Source organism: Aulonocara stuartgranti (genome assembly GCF_965226115.1).
Source record: "Aulonocara stuartgranti genome assembly, chromosome: 9".
NCBI lineage: Eukaryota > Metazoa > Chordata > Actinopteri > Cichliformes > Cichlidae > Aulonocara > Aulonocara stuartgranti.
Window position 1 is genome coordinate 8,044,827 of NC_138960.1, and position 17,318 is coordinate 8,062,144.

The following is a 17,318-nucleotide window of genomic DNA, read 5'->3' on the forward strand; positions in this document are numbered from 1 at the left end:
CTGTTAAAGCAGTTTTAATTGCACTGATTTGGAAACGTAATCTTTAAGGTTAGAGTGCTCTTTGGGTCAGGAACTATCTTGTGTTTGCTACAAATTGGTCACAGTGTCACAATGAAGCATTCTTTTAGTAGTCTGTGTTATTCTGTTGGGTTTCTAGCAGCGTCCTCTTTTGAACAAGTTTGTAGAACCAAATATAAATTTAAGTAGCAAAACTGGTTTTCCATCTTCCAGCAATACATCACTCAAATGGAATGTAGCACCGTGTCCAGCTAGGGTATGAGAGCCCTGCAGCAGTAGCCATGCCGACCCTGTGTGACGATGTTAAGTGGATTACAAGAAGGCCACGGACACTGGTCATTAATACTAAGTCTTCTAGAGTTACATCCATGTGGCAGCAGCTATACCACAGGGATGGAGCTCAGGACCTCCAAGATGTGTTGTTCCATGTAGGCGCCTCAGATGAGGTTACAGGTTCACAGAAAGCTGTGTGGAATATTTTAGATTTTCATGTTTCAGTTTACAGTGATGGAATAATGATTCAAACAGCTTTTTATTTTAAAATTTTAACAAAAATCAGAACCTGACAGTCAAAACCTTTAACAAAGGCTGCTAAAGAACTCAACATTCAGTCTAAAAGAGAATTTTCATTAGTGAGCCCACATCTGAAGCAGACAAGCTGTATGTCACATGTGAAAAAGGCCAACGATGTCTTCATCTGACATTTTACAATCAATATTGTCAAATTGTCCAGTCCATAAGGGCCATGATGCATGGTATCACTAGTGACCTATTAATGTAGTTACAATATAGAAACATTTTAGTGATTAGATCTTAGGGTGGAGATTGTGCACTGAATCCTTTGAGCAAAACACAATTCTTAGAGCTAAGTGCTTATTTGCCCATTGCGTCACAGCAATTTTCACAGGCACAAATACTTATATCCTGACAGGTCACTGCCTGTAAACTACATGAAGGCCACAAATACAGTTCTCCAAAGGCAAACAATTATAGGTAAAATTCCAAGTTTGTTTATATGTTTATAGATGGTAATGGAAATGGAAACTGCTGGTATACGAACAGGATGTAATTTTACTGATGAATTTTGCAAGCCTGTGGTGTTTTGTATGGGATATTTATATCCAACATGGTGGAAATGTTATTATTTGTTCCTGTTCAACCCCATGCTCAAATTGATCCATACAACATGGACAAATATTATTAAATCTATATACATACTTTACAAACCTGGTCTCTCAAGGTGAATTCAGAGCATTTCAGGTTTCTTGTTATTTGCAACAATGTTGGACTCAATCTGGTTCCTCTGGTTTGCGACTCGGTCACTCACCACCCACAGTCTGCAGCTCTCTGCTGCTGTATTTTCTTTCTCTGGATCCAAAAGAAGAAATTTTACACCATGGCAATGGAAGACGTAAGACTGCAAAACCTATTCACACTTGACTTTCCTGCATGCAGTGGAAGATACATGTGGTGACGCTGATGTATGAACCACTAAAGATTTCACCGCCGTTCTCTTCCTCATCTCTCGCTGTCAAGCAAGAGAAAATGTAGCATGAAGCCTAGATGAGGTACTGCAGTCTGACTCCACTAGGAGATAGAAAATGAAATGATTAGAAGTCAAACTGAGTCGTAGTTTGTGAAGAAGACTTATCAATGAATGTAGCTTGATTTGGGTTTGACAAACATTAAGTAAAACTGGATTTATGTTTTTCACATCCAATTGAGTTTTTCCTCAGTTGTGAGAGTTGTGTGCATGTGCACATGTGGCACAATAATTCATGCACCACACACACATGTATACTCTCCTACAGTCATTTTTATAGTTATCTAATTTGTTAACAACAACAACCTTCCTCAGGCTGAATCGTGAACCTTTTGTAACTGATAGGAGATTTTTATTTACTTGCAAAAGTCACTAAAGACAAATATTATTTGGTACATGTTTATCAATTTTCAGTTTACCTTAAGCATCATGACCTTTTTGATTACTAAATTAAAAAATAATGCAGTAAATGTTTGGCTCACAGGGCATGACTTGTCTTGCTAGTTGCTAACATGTTAACCAGTAGCTGTTAGCAGTTGATGATGGCTAATGTAATGACTACCAATTCGGGTGTAATCATTCTCTTAAATAGTCCACTTGACCTTCTCAGAATATTTATTTATTGCTAACATGATAGTGTTAGCAATATAGTGTTAGTGTTAGAGGAAATATTTGAGCTAATAGTATGACAGTTTAGGATTTCCCATAGAATTTTGTAGACATGTTTGTTTTTAATATACTGCTTGTTTTAAAACCCCACGTGCCTTTACGAAAAGAGAGGTACACGTACTGAAACATATCCACAGATGTAACAAGCCTTCTTGTGAACCCCTAGAGATTGAAAAAACGTATTTCTTTTCACCAGTGTGAATTCTTGCTGCACTCAAAGACCTAGTAACAGTCAGTCAGACGTCAAGTTGTTATTACATTGTTCTGGGAAACATGGGGACATGTCAGAAGCTTTTGGCATCTTTATATCAACATGGTGCAGGCCCAACATGGACTCATGACAATCACACATGTATCCTTCATCATGTTCTCAAAGCCTTTGACCTCGAGGCCATGCACTCTACACATCATGTTTTGACATATTGTCGTCCTTGTTTATGGATAGTTAGGCATGAAGAAGAGCACGTGATGGCTGCACACACTTCCTTTGTGCTTACTTTGTGTGTTTCTAATCAAGTAACTGCCCTGGCTTGATGGTCTTTTTTTTTTTGCAAACTGCATTTCGTTGCCCTGTACCTGTGACATGTGCAATGACAATAAAGTTGAATTCTGTTTTAATTTATTCTATTTTATATCATTTGGTGCGAACGCAAATGATAAAAAAACAAACAAAGGGACTTCCGGTTTATGTGAACATGGCGTAGGTCGCACCGAATGCAGCTCCTACAGTGTCTAGTTATTATCGAGTGTTTCCAGGCACATTTTGACGTTTTTTTAAAATATATCAACTGTTTTGTATAGTTCTGAGACAAAACAGTTTTTGCTTTTTGCGTTTAGAATGTCGCGTAAGGTTAATAAGAGCGCAAACACCTCTCAGCCGAACTTGCGGCCTGCTGCTAACACTGCATCCCCGCCTCGTGGTAAAACTTCGCCACTGCCTGGGTCGCCCGACACGCTGCTCGTCGATACGGAGAAGTTCACGAAGGCTGAACTCCTCTCTGAACTTCGTGAAGAAATTTCAGCACTGTTTAAAAAGGAACTGACGGCAGCGTTTGAGGAGAATCTCAGGTCTATCAGGCATAACGTCCATGCGGCAGGAATTCGCTGGCCTCAGAAGCACAGTTACGGAGATGGAGCAGTCTCTCTCTACATGCACGGATGATATTGTCCACCTCCAAGCCAAAGTGAATGCGATGTCAAAGGAGTTGGCCAAATTGGAGAATAAATGCAAGCATTTGGAGTCCAGGTCTCGCCGCAATAACATACGCATTGTTGGTTTGCCAGAAGAGAACATCCTGTCTGCTACAGATGTGTCCGTGCTGTTGATGGAGACATTTCAGCTTGGGAAGGAGCCGCTTGTAGACAGAGCCCACCGAACTTTGGCCCCCAAACCTAACACCGGTGAACGTCCCCGACGACACCGCTAAGACAGCGCGGGCCCGTGCGGCTTTCAATGAGGTCCGTCGCCAGCTTCGTGGCATCCAGGAAGTCCGATTTGGGATCCTCTATCCGGCAAGGCTACGAATCACTTATCAAGGAATGCAGCGCGACTTCGTCTCGCCAGAAGAGGCCAAGGAATATATTAAGGCAATAACCACGCGATAAAGACATAGCGGGACAATGTTTATTTTGTTTGTTTGTTTGAAATAGCGAATGATCCAAATCCAAACGTCATTGTGGTAAGTTAAGTTTGTTACTCTGCCAAACACTTATTTTGTTTTACCTGTCTAATAGTAAAATATAATTGTGTTATTTTTATTTTATTTGTGCCTTTTAATCCATTGAGAAATGACTCTGTTGGAGCTTTAGTTTGACACGGTCGTTTTGTAGTCGGCAGAAGAGTACAGTTTACAGCCTCTGAGATTAAAGCTGACAAAAACGGGAGATATTTGGTTGTTGTAGGCACCATGTACAATGTACCCGTCCTCTTAGTCAATGTGTATGCGCCGAATTTTGATAATCCAGGTTTTACAGATGCACTTTTGAGTAGTCTCCCTTCCCTTGATACTCATCTTTTAATATTGGGTGGTGAGTTTATGTTCCAGGATGATTTTGAAGATCCCTGGAGGTTTTCTAACCATACTACCAGAGCGTACTCTTTCTTTTCTCAGGTACATCAGGTACTTTCTACGGCAGATGCTGAAAGCCTTTTACTTCGTGCGCATATTATGAACATGGTGATAAGCCCCGAAGGCCTCTTCTCGATTAATTTCTCAAATTAAAGATGCGGCAGGCAACTTGGTCTCTGATTCAAAGGAAGTAAATGAGGTGTTTAAGACGTATTATTCCTCCCTATATGAATCTGAATCTGCTGCTGACGCCTCTGAGGTGGATTCTTTTTTTAACGGTCTTATAATGTTGATCCTGTTATGTCTGAATAATTAGATGCCCCTTTTAGGTTGGATGAAATAGTGCATGCCATCAAGACCATGCACAATAGTAAGGCACCAGGACATGACGGGTTTTCAGTTGAATTTTTTAAAACATTTATAGACAAGTTAGCCCCACTACTTCTTTCAGTGTATAATGAATCTTTTGAACGTGGTCTATTGCCCCCTACATTGTCTCAAGCACTAATTACTGTTCTCTTAAAGAAGGGTAAGGATCCTACGTCTTGCACCTCATATAGGCCTATTTCCTGCTGAATGTGGATGTTAAAGTCTTGGCTAAAATTTTAGCAATTCGCTAAAATTGGTGGTCTTGCCTTGCCTAACTTTTTATTTTACTATTGGTCCTCTCATATTCACAAATTGACCCATTAGCTTCAATCTCAAGAACTGCTGTGGTGTAAACTGGAGCGCCTGTTGTGCACTTCCTCATCCTTAGAAGCTTTATTGTTCTCTCCACTACCACTTAAGCCTTCTCATTTCACGAAAAACCCCGTGGTACAGTGTAGTCTAAGGATCTGGTCACAATTCAGGAGTCATTTTAAGTACATCTCTGCATCAGTACAGATGCCCATCACACAGAATCATCTGTTTACTCCTGGTGTCATTGATGGTACCTATGTACAGTGGAAGCATCATGGTATTAATACCTTTAAGGATCTCTATAAAGATGGCACTTTCTTAACTTTTTTAGACCTGTGTTCAGAAACAAATCTTCTGGCTACCAATCTATTCTGTTATTTTCAGGCACGGCATTGCACTTCTGCTCTCTTCCCCTCCTACCCTCTTCTTCCAAATGTCCAACCGTGGGAGGAATTCTTATCCCTTAAACTGAATAAGAAGTCAATTATATCTTTAATATATGAACAACTTATGGATTTAAATGTCCATTCAGTTGTTAAAATTAGCAGGGCTTTGGAGCGGGAGTTAGGAGTAATTTTTTCGGATCAGCAATGGGAGAAAGCAGTATCCAATGTCCGTTATAGTACGTCCTGTGCCAGGTTGCAACTTATCCAGTTCAAGGTATTGTACAGGGTTTACTATTCAAAATGTCTTGTCTTTCTGAGGTTTACCCACAAGTGATGGATCAGTGTGAGAGATGTCATGCCACCCCATGGGACCTAGGTCATATGTTCTTTCTGTACCCAAGACTCCATGGCTTCTGGAGTCAGTATTCAGTTATTCTTTCCAAGGCTCTTGGGACCCAAATCTGCATGGACCCTTTTCTAGCTGTTTTTGGGCTTCCAGTCAACACTGGTCTAACCGACCCTACACACTTCAAAATATTAGCCTTTACATCATTTTTGGCTAGACGTTGCATCTTACTCCTTTGGAAATCTTCAAAGCCACCTTCAGTTTCTTTTTGGTTTAGAGATGTGATGTCATTTCTTAAATTGCAAAAGATAGGCCTTGTGGCGAAGGGCAAATACAGAGACTTTTATCGTATCTGGGGCCCCTTCGTAAACTATTGCAAGTCATTAAATGTTCTACCTGCTGATTAATATCATCTCCCCCCCCCCCCCCCCCCCCCCTTTTTGTGTGTGTTTTGGGGTTTGTTGTTTGTTTTGGTTTTGGGTTTCTTCTTAGTTTTTGTTTTTGTTTTATTTTTATTTTGTTTTTTCTCAATTTTATATAAGCGTGTGTGTGGGTGTGCCTGTGTGTGTGTGTGTCTGTTATTGTATCTGTTCATGTAAGAAAAACTAACAAATATGTGAGGGGAACAGATTGTATTGTCATTGTAAACTAATGCACATTTGTCTCTCAATAAAAATATTTATAAAAAACAAACAAACAAACAATTAAAAGGGGACCAAATGAAAATAGGATGAGAGACTTTCTTTTTTGTAAAGGAAAAATAACGACAAGTTGTGTGATTTTGTAATGGGTCATGTCCCTTTACGACGTGATGTAATTTCCAATAAAGAGCCATTGGTCCAGTGAGGATGCCAGTATATTATGTGTTGAGCAGACAGGAGACTGGGCTACCAATTCTTGTGCAGGCTAGATCTAGTGGACAGATGACAAAAATGTAAAAACGTCTGTTCCGCATGACATGTTAAACTGTCAAAGCAGTCATGACTCATATGAAAGAAACCATGTGGCGGGGTCTTAGGACAAACAAAGCCTAAAGCAGTTCACCTTTGGCAACTAATAATAGTTAGTTTTACACTCCAGTGTGATGACTTTCGGAACTCTAAGGCGAGTCTATGGAAATATAGCATGGGGTCAAAAAATCAAAAGTGGATCTAATGACGTGTAGAGGCGCCAGGAACAGAAAAAGATGCTTTGGGTCTTGTTAGGCAAAGGCGGGAGATCAGAAGGGAGTTCCTTGCAGCAGTCAGCTGGAGCATATGTGTCATGTGTTAGCAGGTGTTGATGGCGGGGAGTGGTGCTGCAGTGGCTTGGGGAGTGATTGAGGTTTGGCTGTGGACAACATACCGTAATGAGTGATTCTTCAGAGAGGCTGTTTTACAGCAGCCAGAAGTTGAGAGAATGAAGCACCCTTTTAACTGAATCCATCTGAAAGGAGGAAATGCCCACGGTCCAAAGTCTGGCTGCCTGGCACTCAGACGACTCTGCTAAGAGATCTCCCACGGGAGAGTATCCTGCCTTCGAGGCTGAACTCAACCCCCTCTCCAGTCTGTGTAGAAGGGCTCACACGCAGGCCACAGACAGACTGATTAGTCCTCAGAGGTTTGTGATCAGCCTACATTGTTAGCACTGGAACAGCACTGGCTTTGACTACCCTTTCTTGGCTTGTTGACAACTTGTAAAGAGCAATATTTATTTTCAGAATTCTTCAACCTCAGTAGCTAGTGGAATACTTCCTAAATACAGTGGTCCTTTTCTTTGACCACTTTAGCAGTAGAAATACAGAATGCTACAATAAGATATACCTATTAACAATCTTATAAGTACAGGGTGGGCCATTTATATGGATACACCGTAATAACATGGGAACGGTTGGTGATATTTAAGTCCTGTTTGTGGCACATTAGTATATGTGAGGGGGCAAACTCCTCAAGATGAGTGGTGACCATGGTGGCCATTTAGAAGTTGTATCTTGGATACAACTTTTGTTTTTTCAATAGGAAGAGGGCCATGTGACACATCAAACTTATTGGTAATGTCACAAGAAAAACAATGATGTTCTTGGTTTCAACATAACTTTATTCTTTCATGAGTTATTTACAAGTTTCTGACCACTTATAAAATGTGTTCAGTGTGCTGCCCATTGTGTTGGATTGTCAATGCAACCCTCTTCTCCCACTCTTCACACACTGATAGCAACGCAGGAGAAATGCCAGCACAGGCATCCAGTATCCGTAGTTTCAGGTGCTGCACATCTCGTATCTTCACACCATAGACAATTGCCTTCAGATGACCCCAAAGATAAAAGTCTAAGGGGGTCAGGTCGGGAGACCTTGGGGGCCATTCAACTGGCCCACGACGACCAATCCACTTTCCAGGAAACTGTTCATCTAGGAATGCTTGGACCTGGCACCCATAATGTGGTGGTGCACCATCTTGCTGGAAAAACTCAGGGAACGTGCCAGCTTCAGTGCATAAAGAGGGAAACACATCATCATGTAGCAATTTCAAATATTCAGTGGCCTTGAGGTTTCCATTGATGAAGAATGGACCCATTATCGTTGTACCCCATATACCACACCAAACCCTCACTTTTGTTGTTCCAACAGTCTTGGAGGGATCCATCCAATGTGGGTTAGCATCAGACCAATAGCGGTGGTTTTGTTTGTTAACTTCACCATTCACATAAAAGTTTGCCTCATCACTGAACAAAATCTTCTGTGTGAACTGAGAGTCCTGTTCCAATTTTTGTTTTGCCCATTCTGCAAATTCTGTGCGCCGATCTGGGTCATCCTCGTTGAGATGCTGCAGTAGCTGGAGTTTGTAAGGGTGCCATTTGTGAGTAGCTAATATCCGCCGAAGGGATGTTCGACTAATGCCACTCTCCAGCAGTGTTGGGGAGTAACGGAATACATGTACCGCCGTTACGTATTTAAAATACAAAATATGAGTAACTGTATTCCGTTACAGTTACCGTTTAAAAGGGTGGTATTCAGAATACAGTTACTTTGTTGAAATAAATGGATTACACTGCGGTACTTTCCTGTTTCATTTTGTCGCGGGTCAGGACTGTTTGGGTTTTGTTTGACAGCTATGTTCTGTTGTTCCAGGCGGCAGCCTTATGGTTGCCATGGTTACAGGGCGACGCTCTCTCTCTCTCTCTGCGACTGTGTGTTTCCTGGGTGAGAGAGCGCCTTTTCGTTGTTGTTGTTGTTGTGCTAAGCTAACAGGCAGAATGCTACAAGCATAGCTCTAAAGAATGTAGCATCATGGGCAGTGTAGTCCGTGTTGCAGGGAGAATGGACTGCCATACACGTTATGGGTCTGTGAGCGCGAGGAGGGAGAAAAAGGGGAGTGGAAAGGTACGAGTTGTCATCGAGCAAAAACGGGAGCTGGAAGCATGTAAATATAATAATAACCACTTCAGCCAAGAAGAGTGCCTGACGAGCCCAGTTGTAAGTAAGATATTAAGACTCGACTGTACACCGTGTTCGTGTTTTCCTCCGAAAACAATAAGTTCCGTTGGAGCAGCCTTTCAACACCTCTCTCTGTCAAGAAAAGTTGACCCACACAACAAAGTAAAGCTATTTTTCGGCTACGAGCCGACAGGGACCCCGCCGTATTAGTCAGAGGTCCCTTTACTACAGTTCGGAGTCGCGGACCTTCAGTAATAGTAATAAATCACACAGCAATAGTACATTCACGTTGTTGTAAAAAGCATGATAATATATTAAGTAATCCAAAGTATTCAGAATACGTTACTGTCATTGAGTAACGTAACGGAATACGTTACAGAATACATTTTGGGGCATGTATTCTGTATTCTGTAATGGAATACATTTTAAAAGTAACCTTCCCAACACTGCTCTCCAGTGACATGCGAGTGGCGCTGTGGGCTCTTGCTGAATGAAGCTAGCACAGCCACTGATGTTTCTTCATTAGTGACAGTTTTCTTGCGTCCACATTTTGGCAAATCCAACACTGAACCAGTTTCACAAAATTTAGCAAGCAGTTTGCTAACTGTAGCATGGGAGATGGGTGGTCTCGTAGGGTGTCTTGCATTGAAATCTGCTGCAATGACCCGGTTACTGCGTTCACCAGATATCAACACAATTTTGATCCGCTCCTCACGTGTTAACCTCTTCGACATGTCAATGGCTGTGAACAAAGAAAAACTTGTAAATAACTCATGAAAGAATAAAGTTACATTGAAACCAAGCACACCATTGTTTTTCTTGTGACATTACCAATAAGTTTGATGTGTCACATGGCCCTCTTCCTTTTGAAAAAAACAAAAGTTGTATCCAGATGGCCGACTTCTAAATGGCCACCATGGTCACCACCCATCTTGAGGAGTTTGCTCCCTCACATATACTAATGTGCCACAAACAGGACTTAAATATCACCAACCGTTCCCATGTTATTACGGTGTATCCATATAAATGGCCCACCCTGTAGTATAATAGCAATAGAGTATTAGAAAAATCATAAAAGATAAAAACAACCAGACTCAATCACCCTGATGGAAATAACTGTGTATCCCTTTTGCTAAATGATAGCCTGTAGTCATTTGTTGCAGTTTTCAACAAGAGTCACACATGCCTCCTGAGCATTCCCAATCCATTCTTCTTTGACAAAATGTCAAGCTCCTCCTGATTTGATGGACCTTGGTCTTCAGTTCACCCCACAGATTTTCAATGAAATTTAACTCAGGGCTTTGTGCATCTCAGTCTGGAGATAGTTCTTTGCCAGGAGTGACGTATGTTTTGGGTTATTATTATGTTGAAAGACTTCAGTTAGTTCTGTTTAAGTCTATGTTTCCCTATTTATGTTCCTCCCATGTCGGTGTCTTCCCTACTATGTAGGTTAGTGTTGTGTCTTCAGTGTGTCAGTCTGACCATGGGGTTGAGTGACCCAGTGACACTCAATCCCTCCGATGAGCTCCTAGAGGAAATAATCCAGACTGTGGAATCACTATGCAGTGAGTGGTTGGAGCTACCCTTCACGACCGGAAGGAAGTGAATTGCCAGTTGCATGGATGTATCTTAGGTTTTCCCTGGTTGATGGAGTCGGTACACCCCCTGGTAAGGGACTTCATATCCACCGCCTCGGCTTTCCCTCCACCGTCCACAGAGATAAGAGTCAGCTCACTGAGACTCTCCCCATTCCCAGGCTGACCTGCTGCTATGTCCATGTTACTACAGCAAAGGGACACCTTTGTCATTTTGGAATAGGCTTGGACTGCCTTGGGCCTCCCGTGATGCACTGAGCTGTTCTTCTTCACAACGTTAGTGCACTGTAGATCACTGTATTTTATCAATAGTAATTATCAAATTCAGGCTTTTCCTCCCATAGTGTGTCTTTTATTCTCTCTCTCGCTCTCTGCTCTTTTCTCTTTCCCCTCTCCCTCAACTGGTCATGGCGAATGCCTGCCCCTCCCTGAGTGTGGTTTTTCTGGCTTAACATTGCAGCTGCAGCCATGAAAGTGGATTCTTTGATCTGAGAAGTTGAAACCGTAACAATTAGGGCAGAAATCTAAGCACTATCTCTGTGGAACGACAGTCGATGCTTATGATCCGACTAGTCATGCTTACTAGTCACTACTGATCTAGATGGACAAAAACAGCAATTTCATTGAAGAAAACCTAAATCAAAGTGCACCCACCCGAAATTAGTGCACTGGTTCACTTTTTAATGTAACCAAAGCAGTCCACACAATCCAGAAGTGGCTCACCATCTAAAAATAATTGTATTCAAACAAAAAAAAACCATAGACTACCCTTTGATCAGACTGTATGGAAGTCAATGCTGATTTGTACTAAGGGGTCAGAATTGAAAGTTTTAAGTTAGATCAGATGGATAGTTTCAGAAAAATTAAATAAAAGCTAGAAGGAAAATTACAAAGGCCAACATTTATTCTGGGCTCAGAATAAATGATGTGATGAACAACAGAGTTGTCTCCAGGCAAAGTCTTCTTTAAATTCTATCTGTTCACAAGAAGTTCATATTTTTCTTTTCGTGGCCTGGCGGCGCCAACACTGGAAGCGCACCAACATAAAGGTCTCAAGCAGCACCTCCTCTAATGATGGGAGGACAGGAGACCAATGTTAAATAAGTTGCCCTCTTTGTCTGTTGTCGCTCCTTTTATTCCTCTCCTCACCTTTTCCGTTTACATTTTCCATTCAACATCTATCTTCATCTCAGTTCACGTCTAAGTTTTCCTCAACGTGTTCTTCTTCCCAAAAACAAGCCGACCACTCCTTCACTCTACCCTTCGGTCATTTTATTGCCTCTTGCCTAGCCTATTTTCTCTTTTTCAACACCTCAAACTTCCCATCTTTCAAACACAGCAGAGGGACAGAACAAATGTCCTCTGATGTCTATAATGCAAAAGTCAAATTGTATAATGATTAGATCCCCAAGCATTAACAAGTGTGGCAATGCCAAACAATGATGGTCTCTTAGACTGCTGTCTCAAAATGATAATTATAGTATAAAAGATGAAGTGAGGGGAACAGAGGAGCAAGGAGGCAAAGGGAGTAGGAAAGGAAGAGTGAAGATCTGTGTTTCTATTTAAGTGTTCTGAACATTTTAAAAGAGTAGAAGCAGCTGCTATCTGCAGGCAAAAAGAGGCAATCAGTCCAACAAAATGGATTTTGGCAGCTCAAGGTTACTCATAGGACTTTATGAACAGGTCAAGGTGGGGGCAACATAACCTCACATGAACTACACAAAAGAAAACCATTATATTAGTTTTTTTGTTCGTTTTTCAGTTTGTTTGTTTTTTGTTTTGTTTTTTTTTAACTTAATTTAAAAAAGGCCTTTTTTGGAGCATTTTGGCTATTACCTTAGCAGACAGACAGAAACAAGGTAGAGGAAAAAAGGCATGCAACAAAGATAACCAGACAAACTTGGACTGGGACAGCTTAATCTCCAAGTGATTAGTATATAGCACACATAGCCACCACTGCCGAGACCAGATTAATAACTGGCTGAATCAGATAGCTGCAATTAGCCCACTGATCTGGACATTTGATTAACTGCATTTTTTTCTGTGAATTTATACAACTTAATTATAACATAAACTAATTAGTGGTACTCTGGCAGAGAGGCTCATAATTCAATGTTAATTGTTTTAGTTTACTGGAATAGGGTTTTGGGATTATAATTTAATATAACTTAACTTAATATCAGTTGAAAAAATGCTGTTGTCTGATGTCAGAAGAGAATGGCTATATGTCCAGTTGCTCAGAAACACTGGAACTTAAAGCAGATGAACTACAGTAGCAGAAGACCAAGTCCACTAGTCCTCGGCGGTCGACCTGCCATGTCTATGTTGTGTTTGATGTCCTTCTCTCTTGGCATCTCGTTTCCTACTGTACATGTTTGTATGTGTCTGTGGTGGCATTCGCGTTTCTCTGCAACATCAAGCCAGAGAGTGTTTCCCATCTTGGAGCCATACACCTGTAGAGCAATCACACTCACCTGTTGCTGATCAACCAATAGTGTGCTACTTAACAGAGTAGCTGAGCTACGGGCAACGCTGGATCTTTGAGAAACACAGCCAGTTTTCCAGCTAGAAGGTGAAAGTGTTTTGCGTTGGCCGGTTATGTGGATTGTACTAACTGCAGTTAAAATACAGTTTATTTCTGGAAAACATTATTATTTTTAATTATTATTATGGGGTGTTGTGTGCAGAATTTTGATGTGAAAATGAATTTAATCCCGTTTCGAATGAGGCTGTAACATGACAAAATGTGGAAAATGTAAATATTTTTCAGATGCATTGTAAATTGACTCACTTTTCAGGAACATGAGAGAAATGTGAGAGCAGATAAGGTTGCAGTATTCGCCCAGGATACCCAAAATCTGCTGCAGGGAGTTTGCTTGGAGCTTCACCTAGCTACTTGGCATGAAACACTTCATATATGGATAGTTCACAGAAAATACCATGGATATGTATTTTACAACATGCTTACAAGCTTACAACGTGCAAGACTAAATGTTAAGTATGTCCAGTAGTGTTTAATATAGGTCACATATATAAGAAAATGATTGAAATTCTATAATTATAAAATTGAAATCCAAACAGTACTCGTGATCTGTTTTGCACAGCACAAAACTATGCTCATGACATCCATGATGTTAACATGGCCTCATATTTGTCCTACTATTTTTACATTAAATGACAACGTGCACATTTAAAGCAAACACTACATACCCATCAGCCAGTCAGTGGGTCTGAGAATATTCTAGTTCAGGGTGATATGATTTTCTCAAAGATATGTTTTGTGGTTGCATACGCTCATTCAGCCTCTTTGGAAATACATAAAAGTTCGAGTAAAGTCCCTCAATGAATTCCTAGAGGAGCCAAGTGTCGCCTTGCAGAATTGCAACCTAAATATACAATATATGCTTTAAGTCATGTAGATGTAGACTTTGTCATTGGTTTTCCCCATAAAGCCTATGGTCATAAATCTTGTATTACTTCTATATTTGACAAGAGTCTGTTCATTCCAAAGAAAGCACTGGCACTAAGCGATAGCCACTTGAAATACATACTGTACACAGTATTTGGAAGCCACAATTGCAGGTTTATGTCCATAAGAAGCTCAAGCAATGACATAGTTTCAAAAAAATACAATTTCTCAGCAGTATCGGATTATGTTTGCTGAGATTCGTTTGGAACAGATTTTTGATCATTTTCATGTAGTGATTGTTATGACTCCAACGCTTACCTCACATGGTTCAGGGGCGTTTCCAGGATTTCTGAAAATGGGAATTCACAGGGATAGGGGGCAGTCAAAGGGGGCCTATTAAATTTATTTGAATATTTGGTGAGATACAATTATTTGATGTTTCAGCAAATATACTGGTTCCATTTATTCATTGGGCAATATGGCTGCACTGCCACAATAAAAAACAAAATTAACATGGAAGTAATGGAGCTTGGAAAATAAAGGGAAAAAAGCAGATTATAACTATACTATTACTATACTATAGGCAGTTGAGACAACCACTGTGAAAAATATAACAGGAGTTGGTTTTTCAAAACTTCTAAAATGCATTGTTTCTCATCTATAAATAGCACAAGATAAATATGCACTGTCTGTGCATATTTATGGGAAGGCAACTAAAGTCCTTCCCATCGTAGGCCTGTGTTGGTTGGTTTTGCCTGAATTACCTTTATTTCAGTCTATTGTAACATCACAATATGATTGTTTAATGCGGGTAAAATCTCTGTGTGTGCTGAGGCATAATTATGTTCAATTTTCTTTGGCAGTGCTCTGTTTGCTTCTATCACTGTTCTTTACAATGTAATGGGGGACTAATGCATCTTTCCATTGGCCTCTTGCACTAGTGCCTATTTAAACAGTCAATAAGTCAGGCAGTTCTTATAGCCACCAAATGACCTCACCATTGTCTGTCATATTCAAACAAGATAACCAGAGCAAGGCTGCTCAATAGAGTAGTACATATGTGCCATGAACTGTTCCTTGGGGAAAAAAATTATATGACATGTCTTCAAGCTTCCTATCAATCATAAGTCACCCATGCTGAATCCAATTTAAAAGCACTTGCCCGCTGTTCTCCATGCCTAAAAACACAGAGGATTATGGGAAAAAACAGACAGGCTTCTGGAGCTTTTTACAAGTTGGGGATGTGGTCACAGCCTCTTCTTAGAGTCCCTTAAACTGTTTTCTATTTCAGAAACTCACATGAATTAGTGAGACACATCTCGCAGGTGCTCATTACAATGACCAGTGTCACCCTTTTCCTTTCCTGCTTTAACCGCACAGCTATAAGCTGCGCTCAACTGGATTTGACAAGATGCCTGTAAAAACATCAGAGCTCTTGCCTGAAAAACAAAGAAAGAAAGAAATACAGGAGACACGCTTTTCCAGCTCTTTTCAAACCAGGAGCAGGAGCAGGAAGGAGTCTGCGCACCTCCACATCATCACTCTTGTTACGCATGCACAACCTTAGTGTATGTTTAATCTGGGTGTTAATGGAGTGTTGTGGCGGCTGGACGAACAGTGAGCGGATGCAATCACGATGTCAGTGTGTACAGACACAACTTTGACTTTCTTAGTGTGTCGTCAGTGTGTTTCCATGCAGTCCAATCAGTAACTCAACTCACTCTGCAAAGAAAAAGCACAGAGAGCAGTTGTGTTTATTATGCTGTATTAGGTTTTAGTCTGAGAAGATCTAAGAGTGAGCAGGTGCTTCTGAGCACAGTGTATATTTGTTTTACTTTGTAAAAGACCCAGGCTGTGGGGAACATTTCATTTAATCCCCTTTAAGGAACAGCAATTAGGCAAGTTAATGAGACCCTGAGTATTAAGACCCTCATTTATCCTTCTTTTTCCTTCACTGTTTTCTTTTAGTCTTCCATCCGTCTTCACTAGATTTTTTTCTTCTTACTGCCTTACACACAGTTGCATGTGGTTAATGTCAGAGTTGGTGTCTGAGCTTCATTGCCTGAACCAACTCTCTAACTCAAGCAACATTGGAAGTGTTTTTAATGTACAAGCTGTCTAAATTAAAAACACTTCCAAATGTGATACCTGGAGGGCAGCAAATCATAAATCCACAACAACAACAACAGTGAGAATCCTCTCTCTTGATGCACTCTGAGGCTCTCTTCTCCTGAGAGACTCAGAGTGATTTGTTCAATTCAACTCACCCCAATGGTGTAAAAATAATTCCACTTTATTTAGGTAGGCATTGCACCAAGGCTGTAGACATGCTGGTTGGCTACCTGTCTGACAATGAAGACACAATTTGTTCCCAAAGACAGATAATTGCCCACCTATGAATCACAAATAAAGCACCCCAGGCAATGGAAAAAAATGCCTGGGGTGCTTTAAAATTTGACAAGAACAGCAGAGGTACTGTCAGTCTACACATACAAAGGTAGTATTTTATCAGAGTTCACATACCTGCATTGACAGGCATATTAATAACTTTGAGTGAATTGCGTGAACTTATTTGCTGTGCCTAAATACAGCATATCCTCTCAAATAGAATGTTTTCACTACCCAGTGTTTGCCTGCAGTACAGTGCCAAACCAGTACTGAGAGAGGAAATAGGCTCTCAAATATGCGGTCATGTGGACACTCTAAAAAGGAAAGCATACAGGGTTTTTTTTATTATTGTGACAACATTTGACTTGACATTTTAGAGTCTCTCACAATTGCAAGTCTAACTGTAAAGTTAGACTTGACACAGGAAAAGTACCACTGCTGATAGTGTACACACGCACACACACACACACACACACACACACACACACACACACAGATATGCAAAGCTGTCCTTAGTTTGGATTTGGTAAGTTTTGACTTAGCTCGTTTGCCATCATGTTTACCAGTATAGTGCAAAAAAAAATAAAAAAAAGAGGCAGAGTAAACTGTGTCAAAACAAAAACATGCCTTCATTTGTTTTGAATGAGTCCTCATGGCCAGTCTATTATCACCAGCAAAGTTTCAAATAACGACGTCAATGTATGTAAGGCAAAAACTCAGACTTCAAACTGCACTAAATACCCAGGTTAGGACATTTTTCTGCTCTTGGCTTTCTAAATATCAAAGGCCACATTCCTAATA